This window comes from Physcomitrium patens, chromosome 6, assembly GCF_059467195.1.
Source record: "Physcomitrium patens ecotype Gransden chromosome 6, ASM5946719v1, whole genome shotgun sequence".
Taxonomy (NCBI): domain Eukaryota; kingdom Viridiplantae; phylum Streptophyta; class Bryopsida; order Funariales; family Funariaceae; genus Physcomitrium; species Physcomitrium patens.
The window spans coordinates 4,763,806-4,776,432 of NC_143415.1; the positions used below are offsets into that span (position 1 = coordinate 4,763,806).

General features: G+C 28.6%; 1 non-coding gene across 3 annotated transcripts; it reads left to right on the forward strand.

Annotated features, from left to right (window-relative positions):
• Nucleotides 1–1,038: 1,038 nt before the first annotated feature.
• LOC112283133 (uncharacterized) lies at nucleotides 1,039–6,519 on the forward strand. Of its 3 annotated transcripts, XR_016503220.1 has the most exons (6): nucleotides 1,041–1,449; nucleotides 1,777–1,920; nucleotides 2,184–3,298; nucleotides 3,518–3,836; nucleotides 4,008–5,082; nucleotides 5,303–6,519. It is a non-coding gene; the product is annotated as an uncharacterized LOC112283133 (transcript). The 3 variants fall into 3 exon arrangements; XR_012217626.2 differs by having other exon boundaries at nucleotides 1,039–1,449; nucleotides 2,184–3,836; XR_012217627.2 differs by having other exon boundaries at nucleotides 1,040–1,449; nucleotides 2,184–3,778.
• The last annotated feature ends 6,108 nt before the right edge of the window (nucleotides 6,520–12,627 follow it).

The following is a 12,627-nucleotide window of genomic DNA, read 5'->3' on the forward strand; positions in this document are numbered from 1 at the left end:
AACTATAGAATCATGTCATATGATGTACTATCCGTGTATAACCTCAATTAGCGTGGCCATAGTACCTGCCAACTATAATTCACTCAAAAAGGTTGTGGTTGAGAAGTAAAAAATTATTAATCACACTCGAAGAAGACATGCCATTATATTAGCAGAGCTTTGTATAGAGCAATGATTAATTTTTTATTTCTATTAATGGTAGGAATTGCTACACTTGGGTTAAAAGAAGACTTCATCCCTATAAAAAAAACTTTATTAATACAAGAAAGATAGTGGATTTTATCAAGTTCAAGTACGATATTTTTTTACAAAAAGAATATATTCTTTCATTTTGACATAGCTTGTATTAACATATTTAACAAAGATTCCATTTAGTGAGAAATTTTTCTTGTTAGATGAGCGGAATAGTAGACACTTGATTCAATCACATAAGTACTTTCATTAATGAACATACTAGTCTATTCTAATATGGCGAGTCTCCCAATTGTGTGTTTTAGAAGGTGCAAATAATAGCACATCTTTTTCTCATTCGACCTATAAACAAAAAGTGATTGTTATTCAAAGAGAAATGGTAAAAGAAATAAAAATTTGATCGTATTGAGATTGCATTTTGCACTTGCATAACGTGATTCACTAGACAAACTTTGAAACATGAGAACGCTTATCCCTATTCATTCTATTCTTCCAACTTGTTAGAGTATAACATGACATCCTAAGTATTGTCGATACAATTTCAAAGTGGAAATATATACATTCATATTTCTAGTAGAGGATAATGATGGCAAAACGACACCTTTATACTTTGCAAATAGTTAAGCCTCAGCAATGAAAACAGGGTTCCAACTCAACATCAAACCATACTAAATCAATTTACTCAAATAGTTTGAGATAAGGCGATCCAAGATACTACTTTGTTTGTTTGTTTTTCTTTCTTTCTTCTTATGTTGTTTTCCACTTCCTCTATCACCATCTTCTATCACTTGCAGTTGGTCACCTAAGCCAATCAAATCCTATGTTGTTTTTTTTATCCTACTCCTGATACCAATGTTGAATAGATATTGTAAGCCCTGTCTGTTGTGTGCGTGTGTGTGTTGTGCTCAATGCAGTTAGGTACACCATTGTTAGTAGGCTCATTATCGTCCCTTGGATGATACAACCCATCAGTGTTCTTTTCATCCGAACCATCTAGGGTTTCAAGCGCACCACAGATCGTCGACCTCCTTTGACCCCTTAATCACTTCCCTTCGCCCTCTCGCAGCGAAACCCTGTCGTGTGCTCTCCCATCGCTTCGAATTGCTCGAATCTGTGCTTACATACATGACGCATGCAAACAACGTGACACCTCTTTGTCGCATGCAAACAACGTGATACCTCTTTGCCGCATGCAAAAAACGTGACACCTCTTTGCCGCATGCAAACAACGTGAGAGCGAGGAGCCGCGGATGCTAGGTAATCCTGTGGTTTTTTATTTTTTTTGGTTCCGAGATTGTTATGATGACTTTCTATGTTTCGAGTGTGGTGCTCGAGGTGATGCCCTGAAGCCAGACAATAGGGTTGATCGTAAGCTCATTTTTGGTGTACCCTATGCAAGCGCGTGAACAATCAAGAGGTTTTGGGTTTTTTAAGAAGATTGAATATTGTAGATATTATAAGTTATGATATTAATCTAGCAGAATTTCGAATCTTTTGCTATTGGCTTGGGTTGTCTTGCATTCTTGCGTGATGTGTACTGAGTATTTGTTTGTGTGCTTGTTAATTTTGTGATTCCGGCTTCAGGGATGAAGATTGGCAAGAAGATGATGGAGCATTGAACAGCATATCACAATTGTATCCTGGCTAGACTTGTGCGCAATCGAATTGCGAGGTAGGAGCGGATCTGAATGATGTATACAACGGAAGACTTCTACAACCTGGAATATGGTGAGATTATCTTCAAACTTGTTCATCTACGAAGATTCTTAGTCCATTTTGAGGATTGAGCTTTCTTTGACTCACAGTTGCAATCTCTCTGTGTCATATGTCTTGAAAGACTAAATGTGCTCAATCTGTTTGTATCATATATCTTGAATGACTCAGTGTTGTCAACAGAAGATCTGACCTGGGGCACTTCCACTGCATGTAATATTGAACTTTAGTCGGAGATTACATTACACTTGCAATGCTCTTGATTGAACTGTCAACAGAACATCGTACTCAGATTTGGTAACCTCTTGACGAGCTTCACCGGGCTTGTTATCAGAGTCAACGCACCAGCTGCCTCGAGATAAAAAATTTCTCCAGTATCACCGATCAATCACAACAAGAAGGATGATAAGGGATCGACTGCAGGAATCTCTTTCGTAAGAGCAAAGTGTCACGAATATCCGAGATAAGTAGCAAAAAACAGCACTTTCACCTTTGAAGAGGAACACCTGAAGCATAACTGCGGTTGTCCGAACCAACCAATGAGTAGAAGCTTCCATTCACTTGTAACACATTCAGGAAGACCATGTCTTTCACCATCGACAAAAAGTCTAGTTTGGAACGACACTTATCAGATAACGTCGTCCTGGGCAAGCATGTGATAGATAGAAGAACGAGGAAAGGCGATCCTGGATACTAGTTTTTTCTATTATATACTTTCTTCTTGTGTTTTTTTCCGCTTCTATCTCACCATCTTCTGTTTCATGCAGTTGGTCACCGAAGCCGGGCGAATCTTTTGTAGAACTTGAAGAACTTTTTAAAAGATTGGACCATAGAAGTAAAGATGTTCGATTTAAAGATTGTGAATTGGCAAACTATCTATCAACAAGATTGAGGAACTTGTAGTCTGTAGATGGTGGAGAGATGGATTTTTTGGAAGTATCAAGTGATATCAAAAATTTAGAGCTTGTGAGAATTATAAATGAAGGTGCATTTAAAAAGGTTTATGAATCAAAGTGGTTTGGACTTGCAATTGCAACAAAAATAATGGATGCTAGTTGGAATGATATGTTCATGAAAGAAGTGGGTATCTTGGCTATCACAAGTCATTCAAACTTGATCAAATATTATTATGCTGCCAAAAGTAATGCAAATGAGAATGGAGAGTGTTCAAAGATGAATAAATCAAGAGAAAACGGTTACTTGGTGATGGAATTGATGCAAATAAGTTTGAGCAACATATTGGAGGCAAAAAGAGCAATGCCATACTACTTTCTTATTGATGTTATTTATCAAATTGCAAGAAGAATGTGTTATTTACATGACATAGAAATTGCACATCGAGATTTAAAGTCGGAGAATGTACTACTTAATGTAATAGATGATGGTAAATCTGGTAATGGTTTACATTATGCTGTTGGGAAGTTGATTGATTTTGGTTGTTCAAAGATCAATGTAGGTAGGAATCCAAAAGTTAAAGAAAATAAATACATATATGGGACTTTAAGATACATAGCTCCAGAGATATTGAAAAGTACAACGAAATCAATAGAGATGTATGCTTTTGAAGCAGATGTGTATTCTTTTGCAATGACATGTTCGAAGATTCTTTCAGGTGAAGATCCATTTGATGGTATCGACACTAAAAAAGAATTATTGAAAAAGATTGAGAAAGGTGAAAGACCAAAGTTGCCTTCAAATTGTGATGATTTGAGTAAATTGATTGAAGAATGTTGGACTTTGAATCCTTCAAGAAGACCTAGTTTTGGGGACATTTGCAAGAGACTCATAACATTGAAAAAAAAATACTTGGTGGGAATTGATGTAGCCAAAATACCTCATTTTGGAGTATTTAAGAAAGAAGATCATAAAAGAAGTAAATCAAAAGATGTTAATATTGGTGATACATTGATAAGTTTTATATTAGAGATTTGGTGTGATATGAACCTTGCATTGGTTTATATGATTTTAAGATCTACACATTTAAATATGTGAAAGTTAATGAAGTTGTTTTGTCAAAATATGAATATGTGGTAAGATTAGTTTTTAGAAACTATAGCATGAATTATATATTTGTTAACATCTTGATTTGGTTAATTGCATAGGTACATGATTGTGAAGACAATATAATGGGTGTAGAACAATTTTTGTCAAACATCAAACAACTATGTAAGAATGGAATAAATGCATTGTGTTTTGTTGGTATGAGTGGAATTGGAAAGACCACATTAGAAAAGTTTACATTTGATACTATGCAACACATGTACAATGTATTATGCTTTGTTGAAGGTATTCAAAAAAAGGATAGTGCTCTTTCAATAATTTGCAAAGTTTTGAACCAACTAAACTTTGAATCAAAACCAAGGAGTTTAGAAGAAGTACAAGCTATGATGAAAGAAGTATTGATGAGCAAAAAGTTCATGATGGTCTTGGATGATGTGAAGGACAAGAGTCAAATCAATGATGTAGTACCTACAAATATTCTATGTTTTAACAAAGGTAGCATATTAATTGTGACAACTCAAAATTGGGAGGTGGTAAAAAGCTAACCTACAAAGATTCATAAATTTGATATTGGAGAACTAAACAAAGATGCAAGTTTGAAGTTGTTTACAGCTTATTCTTATAGGGATGGTGATGAATTGTCTAAAGAACTTATTGAGGTTGGCAAAGAGATTGTAAGATCTTGTAATGGACTATCCTTGAGTTTAAAAGTTTTGGGATCATTTTTCGGAGGACAAAAGAAGTTGAAATGTTGGGAAAGAGCTTTGCAAAAGTTAAGAAGAGGAAGACCTTTGGATGGAGATGAAATAGATAGTGAATATAAGCTATGGACTGTTTTGAAGATAAGTTTTGATGCCATGAAAGTTGAAGAAAAGAACATGTTTTTGGACATATGTTGCTTCTTTTGTAACAATGTGAAATGGGATGGTACAATCAAAAAAGACCATAATACAAATATGAACCAATAAAAAAAGTGGAGTTGAAGAGCAAGATGCAAGTATTGTTTTAGATATGTTGATTCATCAATCAATGATAAAAATAAAAAAAGATGGAGTAATAAAAGTGCATGATCAATTACAAGATATGGGATGAAATATTGTTAAAGAAGAAAAAGAATACAAAGACACACGAATTTGGATTGCAAATATGATGCCGATGCATGGAGTAACAACAAAGGTAAGACTTTCAAATAGTGGTAGAATAACTTGAATACAATTATTGACATAAAATAAATAATAAAGAAAATTAAAGTAGAAGACATTTGAATTTTTATTAAGTACAATATTACAAAACTTGTATGTTGCAATGTAAAATACTTAAAGATTTGTATACGGTTGAAGTACTTGATAAAGCTATGGATTGTGATTTCTAATTATTTTCTTGTCATGTTGATTAGTTGGAAGGTATAATTCTTAATTATAACATGAAAGATAACTTGAGAAGGTTTATTATGAAAGGATTACAATTTTTTTCTTTATGAATTTTTGTATGTAACATTGATACAAAGCAAAGTGAAGATGTCTTTGAAATATTCATGTTATTCGTAGAAAATGCAAACAAGTTAAAAGTTTTGTTACTAAGAAATAATCATTATCATTATCTTTATGGATTTCACAACAAAATAAAGTTGCCCTTTGCAATGTGTAATGAAGAGTTTTAAAAAGTATTTGAAGAATTGACAATATTGAGTCTAATAGGATTTACTTTTGGTGAACCACTACCTAGAACATTGTTTACATCTAGTACGTTGATGAGACTTGATTTAGATGGATCTATTGAACTCAATGTAATACATAATGGCTTTAAAAACCTTACAAATTTAATAAACATAAGATTACTAAATAACAAAACTTTAAATATAATGTCAAAAGAATAGACAAACATAACTTCTCTAAAAACACTTGATATAACTAGATGTGCAAGCTTGATAAGCTTACCAAATGAATTAGAAAATCTTTCTTCTTTTGAAGAACTTTATTTAAATCGTTGCTCAAGTTTGATAAATTTACCAAATGAATTGGCAAATCTTTCTTATTTAAAAAAGCTTGATTTAAGATATTGCTCAAGCTCAATAAGCTTACCAAATGAATTGAAAAATCTTTCTTCTTTAACAATACTTGATTTGAGTGGTTGCTCAAGCTTGAAAAGCTTGCCAAATGAGTTAATAAATCTTTCTTCTTTAGAAGAACTTGATTTGAATGGTTACTCAAGCTTGACATGCTTGCCAAATGAATTGGTAAATCTTTTTTCTTTGACAAGACTTAATTTGAGAGGTTGTTCAAGCTTGACAAGCTTATCAAATGAATTAGCAAATCTTGCTTCTTTGGCAAGACTTAATTTGAGTGGTTTCTCAAGCTTGACAAGCTTGCCAAATGAATTTACAAATCTTTCTTCTTTAGAAGGACTTGATTTGAATATTTGCTCAAGCTTGATAAGGTTGCCAAACGAATTGAAAAATCTTTCTTCTTTGACAATACTTGTTTTGAGGGATTGGTTAAGCTTGACAAGCTTGCCAAATAAATTGGCAAAACTTTCTTCTTTGACAAGACTTGATTTGAGTGATTGCTCAAGCTTGACATGCTTGCCAAATAAATTGGTAAATCTTTCTTTTTTGATATGACTTGATTTGAGTGGTTGCTCAAGCTTGACAAGCTTGCCAAATGAATTGGCAAAACTTTCTTCTTTGACAAGTCTTGATTTGAGTGATTGCTCAAGCTTGACAAGCTTGCCAAATGAGTTAGTAAATCTTTCTTTTTTGACAAGACTTCATTTGAGTGGTTGCTCAAGCTTGACAAGCTTGCCAAATGAATTAGCAAATCTTTCTTCTTTGACAATACTTGATTTGAGTGGTTGCTCAAGCTTAACAAGCTTACCAAATGAATTGGCAAATCTTTTTTTTTGAAAGCAATTGTTTTGGAAATTAGATTGTTTCCTATTATGATGGAGTCTATGCAAAAAAAAAGAAAATTTGGTCAAAATCTTAATGCTTAGGCATCCAACATAGAAAGAGTCTCCATAGCAAGTTATTGAAGACATCTTCTTTCTTGCCATGGCTAGCCTTAATTTGACCATTGAACAATCTATAGTCAAACTTGTTGTTGATTCCAAGAATGTGCATGACTTGATGGATTATCCCCTCTCAAATGTGAAAGGTCGATATAGATTTACAAATCACAAGTAAAAGCCCTCACAAAGATTAATTTTAAGCCTTTATTCTAATTAGTTTTTTATAGAAATAATTTTGGTTTGTTTTCTTAGGCTTATATTATCAGAAGCTCCATAATGGCTTTGTAGAGTATTCACTAGATTTTTGTAATGTGTTGTCAAAAATTGTGCAATATAATTGACTATATTTTTAAACTCTTGGATTTATACTTTGTAACTTTTGCTAATTATGATGGTGAGTGAATCAATCATCAATGCAACAAGCTTGAAAGAAGATGTTTTTGTTAAATCCTAGATGTTGAATATTTGACATTTGAAAATTCATGCCTCTAAAGTTTTGTGCTACATAGAATATTGTTGTACTTATGTAAACAAGGAATTGCTAATAATGAATTAATTGCTTAAATACAATGTTGCCTTCATGTTGATGCTTAGTCAATTGGAAAAGTAAGTGATGCAATTTAATTTGCAATAATATTTGGACTTTATGTAGTTATAAAAAAAAAAAAAAAAAATACAATAATGGCAATCAACATCATTTTTATCCATGAAAAATTAGAGCCATGTACAAGGATCTTATAGATGAAGTCTTAAGGGATTAAAGTTCATTAGTTTCTTCTCTTTTATAAATATCAAGGAGTTTCTAAATATCCAATTAAAAACTCAAAAGGTTCTTCAAATTAATGAACTTATTATTTTAACTACATATTTTGATAGGTGAATCATTAGACTGAAGTTCTATGCCAAAAACTTATTAAATCTTCATGCTCTTTTATGTCGGTTTTGTTTCTTTAAAAATTTGCTCCACATATTACAAAAATATTGAATGCATTTAGTGACTAATAAAATATTATTCAAAATATTGTTTCACATGAAAGATATTCAAATGCTATAAGAAAAACAGCCACAAAAACAAAAGTAGACAAAAAAAAAAAAAAAAAAAAAAATCCACTTGAATTTGAAGTGTCATTGATATACAACACTTTCATATTGCATCATTTTTTTTATAAAATCAAAGAACGTAAGTGATAACCAATCCATTAGAAAAATAAGATTTATAAAGAAGCTCCATTCCATGTATGACTTCCAAACACCACTCGACTCAAAGGCTAGCATGTTGATCAATTAGAGTAAGTGAGAAGGTGTTGGATGTAAGAACCGGAAACTAGCATGGATATGGCATTGGCAACAGCATAATATAATTATAGCAATAGATAGAATAAATAAGGGAGCTTAAGTTCTAAAAATAGATCATAAAACTTTCAACTCTAAAAACAGAGTGGCAAAAGAAAGAAGAAAAAGAATTAAAGAGTAATCAAATTTTATATAGCTCTTCTTGAAAGAATTGCCAACCAAACTCTTTGTGACATTGTCCTAGATAGCATTGGATTGTGCTACTTTGAAGCCAAAGCAATCTTGAGATGATTTAGCAATAAAGCTAATTTGTCCACTCACTCTCTTGTTCTCTTTCTTTCTTTCTTTCTTGTCATGATCTTTTTTTTGCCCTAATTTTCCATATCTAATAAGTTTATCACATATGTTCAAAAGCAAAAAAATTATAAAATATTAGTTGATGTGTCAATTTTAATACAAAGCAATACAAAAACAACATAGTGCATGTTCTAATGCATCACTTTGATCTCTTGTTAGAAATATTTCTATTCCAGAAAAATTTTGTTTTCATAAATTCCATATTTTTTGATTATCTCAGCAATATGTTTTTTAGAAGAAAATTTCTTGCCTTATAATTCATCTATCATGACATAATGTACCACTACTTGACTACACTAATACTTGAACATGTCTTAAAAGTACTGCAATTTACACTTCCATTCAATAATGTTATCTTTCTAAAAGTTAAATTCTTTCATCAACTTTGTATCCTTGAAGTTAAAGTTTGTTTGAGAATAATACTTGATAATGTAACATAAATTTAAATCTTTGAAATATTCTACATCCAACAATTCCACATATTTGATTATCTTTAAAGTTTTCTTTGTCAAAGGATCTTACAATACTACATGATTTCCAAAAGCAATTAATCAAAACTTTGGAATGCTGTAAATAATAGCAATCCACATATTATATAATAGGCATTGGATATTGTTGTAAAATTGCTTAAAGATTTCAAATTCTTAATTAAATCCTTCAACATCATCTAATCTCTTCATTAACATAACATGCTTGAAAATCTATGGAAAAGACTCTTAGTCATGTTCATTGATTCATATGGTTTCTCTTTGATAGCAATGTTTATATAATATATAGCTTTTAATATTTAAAAATTATATATAACTAAATTCTACTACAATATCAATATCTTATAAGAACATAATAACTATTTCATATGATTCAATTATTAACTTCAACAAATCTCTCAAAAGATTATTATGAATCAATTTCAATGTCTAGGAGTATATGTGGCAACCAACTAGATATCTAGATTTGTAATGAATAGTTGGTTTCTTTGAAATCACAAATAGATGTTGGTATGTAAGAAAATAAGACTCTTTACTATGATTTAAAAAGGTCTCAAAGATATGTAAAGCTTGAATATAAAACAATCCATCATTGGTTTAAAATTGAAGATTGAATAGTAAATGATAGACAATCTTAAGTATTACTTGAATAATAGATGTATAGAAAAGATATCTAATAAGTAATCAAATAAATCTATTTCAATTATAATAAATGTCAAAAATTTAGAAGTATTTCAAATTTATATTTTGCAATCAAAAAAAATATAAAAATCAAAGTATCAAATATTATAATATTAAATAGACATATTTTAAAGATTGCATGTTTTATAATTCTTTACAAATGTAATCTAAAAATATGTCTAAAGAATGGAAAGGAATTATAGCCACTTTATAAGCAAAAATTACAAAAAAAATATAAGTCAAACTAAGATTTAAAGATTTATAATGTATTCAAATCAAGAAGGCTTGTAATAATATGCACCAATAATTTTTTTTTGATAAGTTAGAAGAAACTGAAGTCATTCAATTAAAATAATCTATATATATATATATATATATATATATATATATATATATATATATATAAGATTTAATATTATTTTTTAACTACTACTACAAAAAGGCTCTTAAATTATATTATTTATCTATAATAATATAGTCATAATATTTTTATATTACTCATTTCAATTTAGTACCTTTAATTATTATGCACGTTTTAATTAGCATAAAATTACTTATTATTAAATTATAATTATAACAATATAATTCTTTAATGAAAGTAATTTTCTTCAAAATATTGAAGAGATAGTTGAAATCTTTATTCAAAGGTTAAAAATTAAGCTTGATGTATTATCTAATACATTATTATAATTATGCAATTGTTATAAATATTTGGTTATTTTTATCATTTGAAATCTTTATGAATCTGACCTTATTTTGTACAATTATTATACTAAAAGCCATTATAATATAAAAAATAATCATAATATTTAAAAGGTTAAAAATAAAATTTAAGGTTTAAAAATTAGTATAAAAAACCACTTATCTTGACTCATGATTAATATGAGTCATTATCTTGGGTTAGTATGAATCATGAATCAATTTCTTCTTATTATACTTGAAATAGTTATTAAGCAGCTTAAAAACAATAATACTTATTAAAATCAAGTAGATTCTAACTTAAACCAATATAATTCAATAAAGAATTCTCATATAATTGGTTAAATTAATAAAAAAATATAAATATAAATAAAATAAAATAAATATTTACTTAAATTTGTAATTTAAAATTACTTGTTTTTATTTTTTATTTTTTATTTTTTTAAATAGTTATTTTTAATAATCCCAAGCCTTGTAATAAAGAATTAAATTATTTTAAAATTTAGTATAAAAATAGATCTTATAAGACTATAATAGAATTTGAAAAGATCATAGTTTTAATATTTTTATTCATGTATTATTTTAAGCTTAGAATTAGCTTTAGGATAAGAATATATCATAAATATGAAAATTAAAGTATCTAGTAATATACCTTGTCTAACATATATATATATATATATATATATATATATATATATATATATATATATATATATCAATTAAGATTAAAATTTTAACTATAACCAATTTATAAAAATATCTTTTAATAAGTATGATATATCCTTGATTTATATCAAAAATATAAAAGAAATAGAACTAAAAAATTTAAGAGTTTTAGAGAAATGTTTGAAGAAAGATATATAACTTTAAGATTAGTTTTTTTTACTTTAGTAATATAATATTAAGTTTAAGAAAAATTATTTTTTAGATTTAGTAAAGAAAATTTATTTTTTTAATATAAATTACAAATTTATATAAAAATATTTAATTAAAATTCATTTCTTAAGTCTAATAGTAGGTTTTAATGATATAATAACAAAATTAAAATCCTAAATGAATATGGTAGTTTTAAAAATCTATTTGAAAAATAATAATGATTGTATGATGGTTTCAGGACAAACATAACAATTTTGTGAAGAAGAACCTCTTTGAAAAATACAAAACTATTTCCTAAAACTTATATGTTTTTAAAATAAATAAATAAATAAATAAATAAATAAATAAAATCAACAAAACAAAAAATATACATTGTTTCTAATAATAAAACACTTGTTTATTTAAAGGAGGAGCTTACAATAAAATTCAAAGAGATCTAATGCATTTGAAAAAAAATCATTACCTTATATATTCTAATATATTTTTAATTATTTTTAGATTTGTTAATTTTACCTCAAAACATCTACTTTGTTGCATCTTTGAATCATGTATATTTGTTCTTATCCACCTTTCAAGCTCTTATATAGCACATTACTCAATTTTGCATATAAATGCACAATAAACATATCTTTTGTTCAAATCTATTTAGTAATTCTTTTTATTCATCAACTAATATTATTATCTTTTTTTCACAAGGTTGCTAGTTTGCATCAGCTGTAATTTTTGTTTTAAAACTAATACACTACAATTATAATATACATCATATTGTACTTGTCGACTTACTAAACCTTCATGTTGATTTTATTCTATTCTTGTTGATAATTTCTCTACTCTAGTTTTTTTTGACAACAATTAAAATCCTACATACCTCATTATCTTCTTTTTCTTTCTTAATCACAATTCTATTGCAAATTCCACCATTCTTCAATCACACTTTTGGATGCCTTCTATAATATCACACAAATTCCTTATTGTTATATTCTACTTATTGTTCTTATTGTCACTCTTGTTATATTCTTTTTGTGCCATACTTCTTCTTACTTCATAATTGTCTTTCTACAATAGTAAATTGTTGTCTTTTGTTCTTATGTTTGTTCTTTTATTGTATCCTTACTTCATTTTTTTCATTGTTCTTGTTGGTTCACAATTTTGTTGTTATTTGCCGCTTTTATAGAATCTATCATTGTTGTATTTAGTCCTTTCATTTTCAATCTAAACTTATGAAGTATAAAATGCCTCCAGCATGCTTCTAACTCAAATCGGTTGTAAAACAACTTATTATCCTGCAAGCAGAAGAAGAAACCTTATTCCTTTTTCTAGT